This window comes from Saccoglossus kowalevskii, chromosome 22, assembly GCF_978046115.1.
Source record: "Saccoglossus kowalevskii chromosome 22, keSacKowa6.1, whole genome shotgun sequence".
Taxonomy (NCBI): Eukaryota; Metazoa; Hemichordata; class Enteropneusta; family Harrimaniidae; genus Saccoglossus; species Saccoglossus kowalevskii.
Genome location: NC_140662.1, coordinates 27,367,657 through 27,385,817, shown reverse-complemented (window position 1 = coordinate 27,385,817; position 18,161 = coordinate 27,367,657). Strand labels below are relative to the sequence as shown.

Below are 18,161 nucleotides of genomic sequence, written 5' to 3'. Positions count from 1 at the left end.
ACGAATGGGATGATTCAAAGAAATATTTGGAAGTCTCTCTTGCAGTTCTATTTAGCACGAAAAGATCAGCAATTTCTAAGAAAGCCACTGGGAGTCGAGCCTTCATCAGTAAAATCTTAAATCAGCACCAGGCAGTAGGTGAAAAGTTGTCTGGATTTGATGAGTGCCCTTTGGCAATTACGATTAAATAAAGATAAAACATTTGCCAAATCAGTATTATCTGTATCATTTTTCAAGGAAGCCATTACATCAGATATTCTGCCTCCTTCTGTTAAATTGGCTTTATTAGCAGCACCATCTTCCCAGAAATTAGATCAGACTACAAATGACACTAAATTATGGAATGATTCTGAAGCAGAACACATATTTATCCATCTAGGGGGCGGTCTATCTGAATCTGACAATGATGGTTTAGAGAAATCTCTGAGAACACAAGAAAATGTTTCAAGAATTCTCAAATTAACCACTTTGTGAAATAATTTGAAATGGTGTCAGAAACTGCCTCTCAAAATAAAAAGGGCTGGTTTGTTCATGATATTGAAGACCTGGTTTGGAGAAGTGTCCTCAACATATTGACTGAAAAGAAATTGGATTATGACCTTGATGATGAAAATGAGAGACAGAAGTTAGAAATAGTTGTAGGTGAGGGTGACCACACTTTCCAAGATTTCAAGGGAGTGTCCCAAAATTTCAAAGTATTTGCCATCAGTGGTGATATACGTCTGATAAAATATAATGGTAATGAAGTATGGAGAAATCCAAATCCAGTCTTCTGATGCAAGCCGCATTCCATTTGCCATTATAAATGCCCCAGAGAGTGATGCACTGATAGAAGTTGATATTCTTCCTGTTCTGGCATGCACTGAAAAATTTGCCCAACATGGTATAAAGGGGATGAAATACTGTAAAAAACTGGAACGAGATGAAAAGTATAAAAGTTTGGTCTTGCAGAAAAAGAATACCAGTTTTTTCTGCAATTTATGTTTGGCTACAGTTCATAAATGTCACAATCCAAATCATGAATGGGATATGTCTATCACTCTTGCGGATATGAATTCATGGGCAGAAGAAAAAAGTAATGGTCAGAGTAATCATCCTCTTATAAAGTATGACCCCATAAATGAATACACTATGGATCACCTTCATGCTAAATTGAGAAACGTGGGTAAACTAATTGACAAGCTCTTCAACGAGGCTCAAAAGATCGACCAACAACTGGAATTTATACAAAAGTTTGCAAAGTTATCTGAAGATCAAAAACATGATGTGAAGCAATATGAAACAAAACTGGTCGACCAATTTGATACCAAGGTTGAAATTAATGAAGCAAATCATTCAGCAAAGTTACTTCAAGTTACTAAAAAGGATGATCTTAACAAACTTGATAAGAAACTTGAAGCAGCTTCACTAGCATTTGAAATTAAATACACTGAACACATTGAAGTGAATTTGTTGGATTCTGCTGAATCACATTTTGAAATTTTATTTGGCACACACAAGGAATACAAAACACTATGTGCATCACATCTCCATGTTGTATATAAAATCAAGCCAGGTATCACTCGTCACATGCAAACTGTCCATGGTAAGTTCAGCACAAAAGATCTGAAACAAAACACAAGATGCATTACTAATCTCAATATTTAATATCAAAAATCTGTCATAATAATAAATTATTATTTACACTTGGTAAAACTATTCCAAAGTCAGCCTAAATTGTCAAATTTGTAATGACACTATTTTCTATGAAGTCTTTGACTGTAAAAAATGGGGCATGTGGAGGGGGCCTGGCACATTTTCTTTGAAAATCATTTGTTATTAAACTAATCTCAATATTTAATATAAAAAATCTGTCATAATAATAAATTATTATTTACACTTGGTAAAACTATTCTAAAGTCAGCCTAAATTGTCAAATTTGTAATGACACTATTTTCTAGGTATTAATTCTTCAACTTCAAACACATCAATGTGTGTCACGTTTACTGGAGAAATGGGGCAAGTGGAGGGGGCGTGGCACATTTTTTTTGAAAATCATTTGTTATTAACTATATTTAGTATATTCTCACTTTAATATTACATAATTTATTATGAATAATATGTCAGAAAATAATATTGAGAGAAACGAATGAAATGCATTGGTATCAAAAACAGATACATGGAAAATGTTCATTTTATCCCTATACCCATAGTATCTCAATAGTGTATATATTATCTCAATAGTGAATATATGGTATGCAAATTAATGACAAAATACATTATGACACTTTATTCACTACTCCTATGAAGGACATAACGTGTATATGGTCGATCTACATATCGTTGTAAAGCTCTCGAAATCCCCAACAAAATTACGTTTTTCATTTTCACGACCAGCATTATTGCAACAAAAAAGGCGCCAACAATTGAAGAAATCGAACGTTATTTTCTAAAAATTGCTTTTTTTGTGTGTAAAACGTAAAAAAAAGGACTTACCGAACGTAACTTTGTGAGCCGCCATGTTGACAATCCATAGGAGGCACTCTCGCGGTAATTCTAACATAACAGTGAGAGGAGTAGGCCAAAAACCACCAAAAATGCAGTAATTTCGCATAATCAATTATAGTCTATAACTATTTATTGAAATGGTTAAAACGATCCGGGTAAAAAACTTTAAATACATCAAAAAAATGAGAATTCCAGTATCAAGTTGGGAATGAGGCTGGTGGGTCAATTGAGGTCATAGAATGGTAATAGCGTGTATGCTAGTTTTTCTTTCAATTTGAAATTGCGCCCTCGTGCGGAGATAAAGTGTATATTGGATGGTACAAAACGCATTGAACTCTGGGATATCACTATTGCCGCGGACATTCGCCCACAAGTTCATACCTTAACTACTACAGTTCCCGAACACAAAGCATCCTGAACTGCGCTGTTCTCAGTTCTCTCATTAGTTCTATCTATTTCATGTTTCTAACTTTGCACTGGACGTCAGGTAGGTAACTTTTACATTGCAATATTTTCGTCACATATTTGTAATTCAGTATATTACTGTAGAATACTTTATTTTTGCTTGGAATTTATTTTCGCTATTTTCGCTGAAGGGATGATTCCGTGAAAATAAAATCCAGCGAATATACTTTTTTTCCTATATTTCACATTAAACTCATCAGAAATCAGTGACAATAAATTCCTTACAAAACGCCCAAAAAGCCTTTTCAGCGAAAATTAATTCCAGCGAAAATAAAGTATTCCATGTATGTAGTTTAGAACCGATTGGGCTGAATTGGCATTGCTATTCAATCTTCTCCCATTTTATTCTGTCCAGTCGGACTCAAGTCATGTCAGGTACCCAAGCAACCCAGCCTAGCTGTATTGATGAATTCTACAAATGTCGCTACGAAGAATCTCAAAGTGTATCAAAGATTCCGCCATGTGTGTTACAGGTAAAACAATAAATAATTGTATTATATCGTATTGTGAGTAATCGTAACATTTTGAATGAAACACGATGGTTATGCTGGATCTACATGTTTATAAGTGTAGGGCGAAACATCAATGCGCCATGGAACGTCACAATTGACCAATTAGTTTATTCTATGAATGTATGTAAAACAGATTGGTGGCAAATTACACAAATAGGCTCCGTATCAGAGACGAACACTGCTACTTCTATTATTATTGGCGGCTGTGATGGGGGGGGGAGTTAAATGGTTCATGAGTATTGTTTCTATTTTACTATTTTCCGTTTAAACCATTCACCTTGGTCCATGGTTCATGTTTCCGCTTTGACATTGATGACGTCATACCCATACACCCCATGTGTCCAAATTCGTTATATATTTTTATACTAGTATATTATGTCATAAGTATGTATTAGTATCATATATATTATCTTTCTAATTTGTAGGCTTTGTTTGAAACCAGAAGAAGGCACCAGGAGTGTGATATGCGTTGCCTAGCAACAAAGAACACACAACCTATTATGGAGGGCAGCTTCGACCAAAATGCGGTTTGTGCACCAGGACCATCGATCGGTTGTCAGCCTCGAGGCACGAGTCGAAAACGCCCTCATACGTCAGAGGATAGTGATTAGATTTGCCACACCGACATATTCGACGCCGAAATGGAAGCTATAGCTACTGAAAATTATAATTTCACAATTTATGAATACCTAGTTAACAAAATACATTATTTAGTTATATGTACATTTGAATGCATCATTTGGTATAACTCGATTTTTGACTTTTCGTAAAATGCGATATCAACTCAAAAATAAGCAAAAATAAAGTGTATACAATTATCTTCGTATGTCTACTTTATAAGGAGTACAGCGCTGCGTTCCCATGATACATCTCACTTTTTGTGTGTCCACCTTGTTGTTGACTGGGAGCTTATCCTTCTGACATGATCATAAGTAGATGTGACATCGCATGACCATAATGCACTTCGGTCTATTTGGGTAAATTAATTTAAAGTAAGAATTGTTGACCAAGTAAGAGAAAAGATTCATTGTTAAGAAACATGAAAGTATACCTTATATGTATAATTTTTGATATCATTGATATCATTCCTTTGCCCGTGCTTAGTTTGTCACAGGATGGGGTGTTTTTATTATTGTTCGTATACAAAAGTCACGTTCGAGTACCCGCACACAATAAGAACACCGTGGTACATTATATAATATGTATATACATAGAGCAAGACAACTAAGTACATAACGGTTACATTTCTGAATTGTGGATTCGATATGTATTTTGTTCAACTGTACTTTCATACTCTACAGTCTGGCTTTAGGAATTAATGCCAAATTAAGTTCACATTAATTATCAGTACTCACTCCAAATGACAACCCAAGTTAATCAATACAACCCGGCCGGCCACACCTAAAGTAACCGATAACTTATCATGTGTTAACTGACACATTACATTACATACACTACCGTAAACGACTCAACACTGGACGGTCAATGTGCATGGTCCCATATAGTTAGCGACAACTAGTGCGACGTAAACAGCTGACATGTAAGCATTAACTTTTAAAAGTACATAAATTAAAACAGACACGCACTTTAAATATTACGTGGTCCGGTGGATGTATGAGTGTGAGATTTCACATTTCGAAGTTCACGGTACTATATTTGGAGCAACATTTGATACACTGGGTGTATATTTTCATGCGTTGGAGCAAATGCATATTAACTATCATGTTTATTGCTGGTTATATAACTGTATTGTTTGGTAAAATAATTGGTGGTCACGTGTTTAGTGTATAATTACAACGTGCGTTCCATAAACATCGATGCGCCATAAACCGTTGTTAAATGATTTTTTTCAAACTTGACTTGCGTCAAAAAGTCACACTTCAACACTGTCACGTGACTGACAAATATTCAGTGTTCCATTTACCAAAATTGTGTACACGTATACCGGGGCATGGAAGACGGCATAAACTATTGTACGTCTCCGCTTTGACGGTATTAATTTTGAACTGTACAATGCCCGATCTGTGGACGCCCGGTGGGTACTCCCATAGTTGAAGTATAAGGGTATGCGTCGTTGTTTTGAACTCAGTTTTCACGGTCCAGCCGATCTGTCAATTTTTGGCGAAAGGTCATCCGCGCCGATGTGTCCAGTTTTCAACTGTCTGCAGAGCACTCTCACCCAAAATTCAAGTACCGTAAGACCCAGCCCCAGCTCCCTCCTACCCGCGGCTGTCTACAAATGGTCATTGTTATTCGCAGGAAATTTGTCTGTTTAGGCTATATTAGAAACCGGAAGAATACATCGTATGTATGCAATGTCATGCGACAATAAACACACGGCTCAGTATGGCTACACAAGGGCCGGCGATCGGTTGTCAGCAAGGTTATCAAGATGCGACTCAAAAACGCCATCACACGTCAGAAGACAGTGATTGAATTGACTGAATGTATTTCCACGGCAATACACATGAGCGGATTTAGAGGGGGCCGAGGGGGCCGCTGCCCCCTATTTTTAACAACCAACAGTGCTTCGTGCCATAGGCGCTCGCGAACTTTTCCTTCGGCCAACTTATCGGCCCCCCTATTCCAGAATCCTAGATCCGCCCCAGATACATTTGAAGTCTGAATGAAAGCAACTACCACTCAATATTGTACTCATACTGTTTATGTGTTCCACAGAATACAATGTTTAATTATATATATATATAAACGTATAATATTAGTCTACTAGAAAGAATACGTCAAGAACAATTTGTTTTCTGCGTAGGGTGGATGCATGTTTTACTGTTACAGTACTCGGGTTGGGTGCTCACATAGAAAAGGTATACGTGATACTGGTCCACGTTTTCAGAAAAAAATATTTAGACATGATTTAAAAAAAAAAAAAAAAAAAAAAAAAAATAGGCACAGACGTAATAATAACCAAAAAGCGCATTTGTTTATAACAGGGCCAATGTTTAGAGTGGGAAATTATCAATACAAGATGATGAATAATTATTTCTCCTCCACGTTAACCGTACACACAGCTTGTCCAGTAATGACAGTCCCATGATCAGTAGAAAAGTTCTGTCTTCTGTGACGACGTTAAGGTAGCGAGAAGGGAAATTTTCACTTTTTTCTTGATTTTTTAAAAATTGATAAAACGGTTACTTTAGACCTTGATACATCATCCCATGATTACAAAAGATTGAAATTGCGAAATAACGTTGCTTAAATTAGTGTTTTAAAGCGCTAGCAGAAAAGACTACAACTGCCGTTTCTTGGATATTTGCATAATGTTTATCTTTGGAAGGGTTTAAATGATAACATCTTATCTGTATACTCTGTTGTTGACGATTCTGATATAACGGGTGATAAGCTTCCCGTCGCTACATAAACCGGTCTAGTCTCTCAAGGCTCAACTCGTGTTTATCCAAACAATGTCTGAAGTTACAAAACTAACTTAGAACACATCATAAATAAAGTAAAATTGTTCATGTTAGATAACTGCGCGCGACAATTGTATTGTTCTTTATTACATAATTGCGTCATGTATAACTATGTGAATATTGCATTGTTTGTTATCAACATCATTGTGTAATGTATAACAATGTGAATATTGTATTGTTTGTTATCAGCATCATTGTGTAATGTATAACTATGTGAATATTGTATTGTTTGTTATCAACATCATTGTGTCATGTATAACTATGTGAATATTGTATTGTTTGTTATCAACATCATTGTGTCATGTATAACTATGTGAATATTGTATTGTTTGTTATCAGCATCATTGTGTAATGTATAACAATGTGAATATTGCATTGTTTGTTACCAACATCATTGTGTCATGTATAACTATGTGAATATTGTATTGTTTGTTATCAGCATCATTGTGTCATGTATAACAATGTGAATATTGTATTGTTCGTTATCAACATCATTGTGTCATGTATAACTATGTGAATATTGTATTGTTCGTTATCAGCATCATTGTGTCATGTATAACAATGTGAATATTATATTGTTTGTTATCAGCATCTTTGTGTCATGTATAACTATGTGAATATTGTAATGTTCGTTATCAACATCATTGTGTCATGTATAACTATGAATATTGTATCGTTTGTTATCAGCATCATTGTGTCACGTATAACTATGTGAATATTGTATTGTTCGTTATCAACATCATTGTGTCATGTATAACAATGTGAAATTGTGTTGTTTGTTATCAGCATCATTGTGTCATTTATAATTATGTGAATATTGTATTGTTTGTTATCAGCATCATTGTGTCACGTATAACTATGTGAATATTGTATTGTTCGTTATCAATATCATTGTGTCATGTATAACAATGTGAAATTGTATTGTTTGTTATCAGCATCATTGTGTCATGTATAACAATGTGAATATTATATTGTTTGTTATCAGCATCTTTGTGTCATGTATAACTATGTGAATATTGTAATGTTCGTTATCAACATCATTGTGTCATGTATAACTATGTGAATATTGTATCGTTTGTTATCAGCATCATTGTGTCACGTATAACTATGTGAATATTGTATTGTTCGTTATCAACATCATTGTGTCATGTATAACAATGTGAAATTGTGTTGTTTGTTATCAGCATCATTGTGTCATTTATAATTATGTGAATATTGTATTGTTTGTTATCAGCATCATTGTGTCACGTATAACTATGTGAATATTGTATTGTTCGTTATCAATATCATTGTGTCATGTATAACAATGTGAAATTGTATTGTTTGTTATCAGCATCATTGTGTCATGTATAACAATGTGAATATTATATTGTTTGTTATCAGCATCTTTGTGTCATGTATAACTATGTGAATATTGTAATGTTCGTTATCAACATCATTGTGTCATGTATAACAATGTGAATATTGTATTGTTTGTTATCAGCATCATTGTGTCATGTATAACTATGTGAATATTGTATTGTTCGTTATCAACATCATTGTGTCATGTATAACAATGTGAATATTGTATTGTTCGTTATCAGCATCATTGTGTAATGTATAACAATGTGAATATTGCATTGTTTGTTATCAACATCATTGTGTAATGTATAACAATGTGAATATTGTGTTGTTTGTTATCAGCATCATTTTGTCATGTATAACTATGTGAATATTGTATTGTTTGTTATCAACATCATTGTGTAATGTATAACAATGTGAATATTGCATTGTATCGTTATTACCATGTGGATACATATATTTTTCATGTTATTTAACCATAACTTCACTTCTTTTTATCGGATTTATTTCATTGTTGTATGTAATTATCAGTATTTATTATCTTTAGTTATGTTATCAAGATTGAGTAGTTGTAATCAAAGTTTCTATAGATTTATGCTGTTTTCGTGACGCAAAGAAACACACTTTGGCCTGTATTCAGCCATTTCTATCAGTTTACATAAGTGTATTCTCCCTGATTGGCTCAATTAAAACAACCAATCATATTAATTGACGCCAAGGATTAAAATTCTAAGGTGTGAATCCACCCTTGTCTTTAAATTGACAAAGAGTGTTAATTAAGACAGACTTCATCCTTTGTACTCCAAGTGATACATTGTTCCAAATCGTCCTAGCGTATGTAGTTTTCAACTAGCTCTATCTCATTGCTGTACAACTGAATAAATGCGTGTTCACCATTAGAACATTGCACACTGGTATACCGTCTACTGCTTGATGTATCTACAGTCTATCTGGTGAGATTTAAAGATCCTATACTGTTTGTGGCAGTTTTCCCCCACAAAATTGGTGCCGAGACCAGGATTCTCAACCAGACCTCCACGACTCAACGTCAGATCACAGCAAGCAATCATGCCAAGAACAGTTCAACTCATCCAGAAGCGGGATAAAGCTCGGACGCAACTCCGAAGAGTCCTCGAACCAGTTGAACTACTAGTCAATCAGTTCAATGAGCTACAAGACAAAGAGACCGCTCATCAAAATATACGCGTGCAGCAAGTGACGATAGAAAGAAAACTTAACGATCTCATCGCCGCTAACAAAGCAGTCATGGACGTCGTCGATGTTGACAGCCAAGAATTCGACGAAACAGAGTCGTACGAAGTCGATGTCAGCCACCGATGCACCCGACTCACGCTATTCTTGGGGGAACAAAATGCGACAGCCCAACGCGGTCAGCAGACCCAACGCGAGCCAGTCCAGCAAACCCAGGCAGCTAATCCGCCGCAACATCGACATAAATCAATACAATTACCCCAGCTCAAGATACCGACGTTCTATGGCGATTCACTACTATGGTCTTCATTTATTGACAGTTTCAACGCCGCTATTCACAACGATACGCAAATTCCACTGGTCCAGAAGTTTTCTTATTTGCGTAGTTTCACTGACGGAGAAGCTGGAAGACTAATCGACGGACTCCCGATCACCGAAGTAAACTACACAATCGCTTACGATCTCCTCAACAAAAGGTATGGACAAACCCAAGATATTATAAACGCTCACATGCGATCACTGTGGAACAGACCCGCACCGGAAAACAATCCAGCAAGCCTACGCCACTTTCACGATGATCTAGAAACGACCATCAGAGCATTAAGAGCCCTTGGACGTGACGAACAAAACTTCGGCGAACTGCTTATACCAATGCTGTTAGACAAGTTACCTATCGATTTCCAGCGACAGTTAATGCGTGCGAAAGGAAGAAATGCGTGGACACTAACAACACTCAACGAAGCTATGATTAATGAGATAAGTGTACTTTCAGTCGGATATGAACCCACTATGTTTCAACCCGACACTTATCAACCAACCGTCTCTGCGTTCCGTACACAGGTAAATCGAACCCCAGTCGATAAATGTAACGAGACCAATCCTCAGAAAATATCTGCCTTCCACGGATCTTCACAGCGACGTCCCCCGAGACAGTCCACGACGCGATACTCGAAAGGGAAGAATTACCAAAACTGTGCTTTCTGTGAGGGACCACACAAGTCGCTCAATTGCACAACGTATAACAATTACAAAGATCGCATAGACATTGTGAAACGCAACTCGTTGTGTTTCAATTGCCTCGGCAAGCACGCAGTGCGAGCATGCAGATCCCGTTTTACGTGCAGACAATGCCAAGGTAAGCACCACACGTCATTGCATACGGACAATAGCAATTCAACTTCAAACCCCAAATCATCCGAAGTGAACGTCCATTTCTCGCATGCTACTCGTAATTCTGAATCTCGAATTCAATCGGATCGAAGAACATATACTACGCCTGAGCCCAAACTACGCAGAACTCTGCTGAAAACAGCTAAAATTCCTACATCATATAATGGGAATAGTTTACCCGCCACAGTGTTATTTGATGAAGGGGCCGACCGTAGCTTTGTTACTCAAGGGTTCGCCAACAAATTACGCGCTAACGTTCATTCATCAGAAGTTCTCAATCTCAAGGCGTTTAGCAACCCGCGTACCGGATATAAAACCATCCCGCGTACTACATTGAATTTACATAAGCGTGATGGTACCACCGCTCCTATTGACTTGCTTTACGTCAACGAAATATCCGATGATCTGATGAACAATGTCACCGCGGACATTTTACAACTGTCGTACCTTCGAGAATTGGAACTAGCACATCCCATTTCAAGCGAACCAACGATAACAATTGATATTCTCATAGGAGTCGACAAATACTGGGATTTCGTTGGTGACCACATAATTCGTGGTCCAGGGCCTACAGCTGTTTCATCGCCGTTCGGCTACCTGCTTTCCGGACCAACACCCACTGGTGAACCTCGATCATCACGAGTGCAAACTTTCCACATCACCGCGTTGCCTTCAACCCAGGACCAACTAGAAGCAAACGTTACATCGTATTGGGATCTGGAAGCCATCGGTATACGTGACGCGATAACCACTTCGGACGAACTCACTAACAATCAAGAGCAGTATAAACAATACACTGACAATTGTTTATCACAACAAGATGGCAGATTCATCGCTAAACTACCATGGAAGGCGAATCACAACCCTTTGCCTACAAACTACAAGTCGGCAGAGAAACGCACACGTAACATGATCCACAAATTACCACGTGACATTGTCAGTATTTACGATAAGGTAATTTCTGACCAACTAAATCGTGGATTCATTGAAGAAGTCACCAACGACAACACATCCGTCGGACACTACCTGCCTCATCGTTCGGTAAAACGAAACAGTGTCACCACACCGATACATGCAGTACCCGATGATGCAACGGACATTCCGAGCAATCACCGCGTGTTAAACCGCCGCTATCAACACATTGCTTCACTCCAACGCACTTTCTGGAAACGCTGGTCGGCGGAGTATCTTACTGCTCTTCGAGAAAGACACCTACTCACCACGAAAGGCGTGACAACTAACACAGTCAAAGTCGGTGATATCGTGTTAATTCACGATGATATTCGGAAACGAATCAACTGGCAAATGGCCAAAATAACGCGACTGTTTCCAGGCAAAGACGGTATTGTTCGTGTAGTCGAGCTCAAGACGCGACATGGGATGACAAATCAAGCCATCACAAAACTATATCCGTTGGAATTAAATGCCGGCGTCCCGACGAACACGCCTCCGCTCAACGATGGGGATATCCCCAGAAGTCATGTGCACGACTCCAGTCCCAGTTCAAAGCATCGAACGCTTCTTACACAACGCAAATCGAATCACGCAGACACTTCCCGTTTTCAACAAAAGCAGCGAAAGACTTCTGTGTTGGCTAACAAACGCATTAATATGCTTATCAAGAAAGACCTCATCTAAGGACATAAATGAGACTTTTATATAGAAAACAACACTTTCTTCAAACTTTGACTCTTTAGTTATGTGACTAATCAGTCTCATTTGTCAACAAGTAATGTATAACTATTGTAAGCATTGCCTTATCGTACAATGACTATTTGCTGACATTATTATTATTATAGTTCTAGTAATAATTTTCGTATTTTCTTTTCAGCATTTTTTGATTTATTCTAGTATTTAAATAACATTCACATCGTCCACATATGCCTTGTATCGTACAAGAGTATCTTCTCCGCCCCCGGGAGTATATCGTTATTACCATGTGGATACATATATTTTTCATGTTATTTAACCATAACTTCACTTCTTTTTATCGGATTTATTTCATTGTTGTATGTAATTATCAGTATTTATTATCTTTAGTTATGTTATCAAGATTGAGTAGTTGTAATCAAAGTTTCTATAGATTTATGCTGTTTTCGTGACGCAAAGAAACACACTTTGGCCTGTATTCAGCCATTTCTATCAGTTTACATAAGTGTATTCTCCCTGATTGGCTCAATTAAAACAACCAATCATATTAATTGACGCCAAGGATTAAAATTCTAAGGTGTGAATCCACCCTTGTCTTTAAATTGACAAAGAGTGTTAATTAAGACAGACTTCATCCTTTGTACTCCAAGTGATACATTGTTCCAAATCGTCCTAGCGTATGTAGTTTTCAACTAGCTCTATCTCATTGCTGTACAACTGAATAAATGCGTGTTCACCATTAGAACATTGCACACTGGTATACCGTCTACTGCTTGATGTATCTACAGTCTATCTGGTGAGATTTAAAGATCCTATACTGTTTGTGGCAGTTTTCCCCCACACATTGTTTGTTATCAGCATCATTGTGTAATGTATAACAATGTGAATATTGCATTGTTTGCTATCAGCATCATTGTGTAATGTATAACTGTGAATATTGTATTGTTTGTTATCAACATCATTGTGTCATGTATAACTATGTGAATATTGTATTGTTTGTTATCAACATCATTTTGTAATGTATAACAATGTGAATATTGCATTGTTTGTTATCAGCATCATTGTGTAATGTATAACAATGTGAATATTGCATTGTTTGTTATCAACATCATTGTGTCATGTATAACTATGTGAATATTGTATTGTTCGTTATCAGCATCATTGTGTCATGTATAACAATGTGAAATTGTATAGTTTGTTATCAGCATCATTGTGTCATGTATAACTATGTGAAATTGTATTGTTTGTTATCATCATCATTTTGTCATGTATAACTATGTAAATATTGTATTGTTTGTTATCAGCATCATTGTGTCATGTATAACAATGTGAATATTGTATTGTTTGTTATCAGCCTCTTTGTGTCATGTATAACTATGTGAATATTGTATTGTTCGTTATCAACATCATTGTGTCATGTATAACTATGTGAAATTGTATTGTTTGTTATCAGCATCATTGTGTAATATATAACAATGTGAAATTGTATTGTTTGTTATCATCATCATTTTGTCATGTATAACTATGTGAATATTGTATTGTTTGTTATCAGCATCATTGGGTCATGTATAAGAATGTGAATATTGTATTGTTTGTTATCAGCATCTTTGTGTCATGTATAACTATGTGAATATTGTATTGTTCGTTATCAACATCATTGTGTCATGTATAACTATGTGAATATTGTATTGTTTGTTATCAGCATCATTGTGTCATGTATAACTATGTGAATATTGTATTGTTCGTTACCAGCATCATTGTGTCATGTATAACAATGTGAATATTGTATTGTTTGTTATCAGGATCATTGTGTCATGTATAACAATGTCAATATTGTATTGTTTGTTATCAGCATCATTGTGTCAAGTATAACAATGTGAAATTGTATTGTTTGTTATCAGCATCATTGTATCATTTATAATTATGTGAATATTGTATTGTTCGTTATCAGCATCATTGTGTCATGTATAACTATGTGAATATTGTATTGTTTGTTATCAGCATCATTGTGTCATGTATAACTATGTGAATATTGTATTGTTCGTTATCAACATCATTGTGTCATGTATAACTATGTGAATATTGTAATGTTCGTTATCAACATCATTGTGTCATGTATAACAATGTGAATATTGTATTGTTCGTTATCAGCATCATTGTGTCATGTATAACAATGAGAATATTGTATTGTTCGTTATCAGCATCATTGTGTCATGTATAACAATGTGAAATTGTATTGTTTGTTATCAGCATCATTGTGTCATGTATAACGATGTGAATATTGTATTGTTCGTTACCAGCATCATTGTGTCATGTATAAAAATGTGAAATTGTATTGTTTGTTATCAGCATCATTGAGTAATGTATAACTATGTGAAATTGTATTGTTTGTTATCAGCATCATCGTGTAATGTATAACTATGTGAATATTGTATTGTTCGTTATCAACATCATTGTGTCATGTATAACAATGTGAAATTGTATTGTTTGTTATCAGCATCATTGTGTCATATATAACTATGTGAATATTGTATTGTTCGTTATCAACATCATTGTGTCTTGTATAACTATGTGAGTATTATATTGTTTGTTATCAGCATCATTGTGTCATGTATAACAATGTGAATATTGTATTGTTCGTTATCAGCATCACTGTGTCATGTATAACAATGTTAATATTGTATTGTTCGTTATCAACATCATTGTGTCATGTATAACTATGTGAAATTGTATTGTTTGTTATCAGCATCATTGTGTAATGTATAACAATGTGAAATTGTATTGTTTGTTATCATCATCATTTTGTCATGTATAACTATGTGAATATTGTATTGTTTGTTATCAGCATCATTATGTCATGTATAACAATGTGAATATTGTATTGTTTGTTATCAGCATCATTGTGTCATGTATAACTATGTGAATATTGTATTGTTCGTTATCAACATCATTGTGTCATGTATAACTATGTGACTATTGTAATGTTCGTTATCAACATCATTGTGTCATGTATAACAATGTGAATATTGTATTGTTCGTTATCAGCATCATTGTGTCATGTATAACAATGAGAATATTGTATTGTTCGTTATCAGCATCATTGTGTCATGTATAACAATGTGAAATTGTATTGTTTGTTATCAGCATCATTGTGTCATGTATAACGATGTGAATATTGTATTGTTCGTTACCAGCATCATTGTGTCATGTATAACAATGTGAAATTGTATTGTTTGTTATCAGCATCATTGAGTAATGTATAACAATGTGAAATTGTATTGTTTGTTATCAGCATCATCGTGTAATGTATAACTATGTGAATATTGTATTGTTCGTTATCAACATCATTGTGTCATGTATAACAATGTGAAATTGTATTGTTTGTTATCAGCATCATCGTGTAATGTATAACTATGTGAATATTGTATTGTGCGTAATCAACATCATTGTGTCATGTATAACAATGTGGAATTGTATTGTTTGTTATCAGCATCATTGTGTAATGTATAACAATGTGAATATTGCATTGTTTGTTATCAACATCATTGTGTCATGTATAACTATGTGAATATTGTATTGTTTGTTATCATCATCATTTTGTCATGTATAACTATGTAAATATTGTACTGTTTGTTATCAGCATCATTGTGTCATGTATAACAATGTGAATATTGTATTGTTTGTTATCAGCCTCTTTGTGTCATGTATAATTATGTGAATATTGTATTGTTCGTTATCAGCATCATTGTGTCATGTATAACAATGTTAATATTGTATTGTCTGTTATCAGCATCATTATGTATTGTATAACAATGTGATATTGTATTGTTCGTTATCAGCATCATTGTGTCATGTATAACTATGTGAAATTGTATTGTTTGTTATCAGCATCATTGTGTAATGTATAACAATGTGAATATTGTATTGTTCGTTATCAACATCATTGTGTCATGTATAACAATGTGAAATTGTATTGTTTGTTATCAGCATCATCGTGTAATGTATAACAATGTGAATATTGTATTGTGCGTAATCAACATCATTGTGTCATGTATAACAATGTGGAATTGTATTGTTTGTTATCAGCATCATTGTGTAATGTATAACAATGTGAATATTGCATTGTTTGTTATCAACATCATTGTGTCATGTATAACTATGTGAATATTGTATTGTTTGTTATCATCATCATTGTGTCATGTATAACGATGTAAATATTGTATTGTTTGTTATCAGCATCATTGTGTCATGTATAACAATGTGAATATTGTATTGTTTGTTATCAGCCTCTTTGTGTCATGTATAACTATGTGAATATTGTATTGTTCGTTATCAGCATCATTGTGTCATGTATAACAATGTTAATATTGTATTGTTCGTTATCAGCATCATTATGTATTGTATAACTATGTGAATATTGTATTGTTTGTTATCAGCATCATTGTGTCATGTATAACTATGTGAATATTGTATTGTTCGTTATCGACATCATTGTGTCATGTATAACTATGTGAATATTGTAATGTTCGTTATCAACATCATTTTGTCATGTATAACTATGTGAATATTGTATTGTTTGTTATCAGCATCATTGTGTCATGTATAACAATGTGAATATTGTATTGTTTGTTATCAGCATCTTTGTGTCATGTATAACTATGTGAATATTGTATTGTTCGTTATCAACATCATTGTGTCATGTATAACTATGTGAATATTGTATTGTTTGTTATCAGCATCATTGTGTCATGTATAACTATGTGAATATTGTATTGTTCGTTATCAGCATCATTGTGTCATGTATAACAATGTGAATATTGTATTGTTTGTTATCAGGATCATTGTGTCATGTATAACAATGTGAATATTGTATTGTTTGTTATCAGCATCATTGTGTCATGTATAACAATGTGAAATTGTATTGTTTGTTATCAGCATCATTGCATCATTTATAATTATGTGAATATTGTATTGTTCGTTATCAGCATCATTGTGTCATGTATAACTATGTGAATATTGTATTGTTTGTTATCAGCATCATTGTGTCATGTATAACTATGTGAATATTGTATTGTTCGTTATCGACATCATTGTGTCATGTATAACTATGTGAATATTGTAATGTTCGTTATCAACATCATTGTGTCATGTATAACAATGTGAATATTGTATTGTTCGTTATCAGCATCATTGTGTCATGTATAACAATGAGAATATTGTATTGTTCGTTATCAGCATCATTGTGTCATGTATAACAATGTGAAATTGTATTGTTTGTTATCAGCATCATTGTGTCATGTATAACGATGTGAATATTGTATTGTTCGTTATCAGCATCATTGTGTCATGTATAACAATGTGAAATTGTATTGTTTGTTATCAGCATCATTGTGTCATGTATAACAATGTGAAATTGTATTGTTCGTTATCAGCATCATTGTGTCATATATAACTATGTGAATATTGTATTGTTCGTTATCAACATCATTGTGTCTTGTATAACTATGTGAGTATTATATTGTTTGTTATCAGCATCATTGTGTCATGTATAACAATGTGAATATTGTATTGTTCGTTATCAGCATCACTGTGTCATGTATAACAATGTGAATATTGTATTGTGCGTAATCAACATCATTGTGTCATGTATAACAATGTGAAATTGTATTGTTTGTTATCAGCATCATTGTGTAATGTATAACAATGTGAAATTGTATTGTTTGTCATCAGCATCATTGTGTCATGTATAACAATGTGAAATTGTATTGTTTGTTATCAGCATCATTGTGTAATGTATAACAATGTGAAATTGTATTGTTTGTTATCAGCATCATTGTGTAATGTATAACAATGTGACATTGTATTGTTTGTCATCAGCATCATTGTGTAATGTATA

General features: G+C 34.6%; 2 long non-coding RNA genes across 2 annotated transcripts; one reads left to right on the top strand and one right to left on the bottom strand.

Moving 5' to 3' along the window:
• Positions 1–1,444: 1,444 nt before the first annotated feature.
• Positions 1,445–2,771, bottom strand: LOC146729471 (uncharacterized). The gene is made up of 2 exons (XR_014928196.1): positions 2,476–2,771; positions 1,445–1,605 (listed from the first exon to the last, which is right to left on the bottom strand). It is a non-coding gene; the product is annotated as an uncharacterized LOC146729471 (long non-coding RNA).
• Positions 2,772–3,310: 539 nt separating this feature from the next.
• Positions 3,311–4,288, top strand: LOC146729470 (uncharacterized). The gene is made up of 2 exons (XR_014928284.1): positions 3,311–3,425; positions 3,890–4,288. It is a non-coding gene; the product is annotated as an uncharacterized LOC146729470 (long non-coding RNA).
• Positions 4,289–18,161: the final 13,873 nt, after the last annotated feature.